Genomic DNA, 555 nt, shown 5'->3' with positions numbered 1-555 from the left:
TTGTTCTTTTGCTGTAATGGAAACAAAAGTTAGACATGCACTATTTTGCTTTACATCTTTGTATCACATGGGTATTTCATATATCCACAGGTGTTTTTTCTTTTACATCTTCCTAATTGTTTAAATGTGTGTTTTTCCTTTTTTTGTTTGTTGTTGAGAGACTGAGGGTGTGTCTACACATTCATGTTAATGCAGTGGTTACTGCGCATTGATTTAGTACTTGTATAGTCAAGTGCTAAATAAATGTGCAATAACCAGAGTTACTGCATAGTAGTGCCAGCGAATGCCTTTTTAGTGATGCTACTGTGCAGTAGCCTAATAATACTGTGCAGTAGCATATTAGCACTGCCCGAGCTGTGGCACACTACTGTGCAGTGTTACTAGGCTACTGTGTAGTTAGTGTTTTGTGCAGACATGCCCTAAACAACCTAGGCTAGGGACACACATTATACATAAAGCGGTTTAAATGATCAGAAACTGGTTTAAATCTGTAACAGAACAGATGTTCAGTGCACATAAACCAGTTTGAAAATGGCTGAAACCAGTTTGAAATAA

General features: G+C 37.3%; 1 protein-coding gene across 6 annotated transcripts in view; it reads left to right on the top strand.

Annotated features, from left to right (window-relative positions):
- Window positions 1-555, top strand: part of RUNX1T1 (RUNX1 translocation partner 1) — a 184,738-nt gene that overhangs the window by 75,380 nt on the left and 108,803 nt on the right. The window lies entirely within an intron of this gene.

The sequence above is a fragment of the Gavialis gangeticus genome, unplaced genomic scaffold (genome assembly GCF_001723915.1).
Source record: "Gavialis gangeticus isolate Ggan-Ray unplaced genomic scaffold, GavGan_comp1, whole genome shotgun sequence".
Lineage (NCBI taxonomy): Eukaryota > Metazoa > Chordata > Crocodylia > Gavialidae > Gavialis > Gavialis gangeticus.
This window is presented reverse-complemented; position numbering and strand designations above follow the sequence as displayed.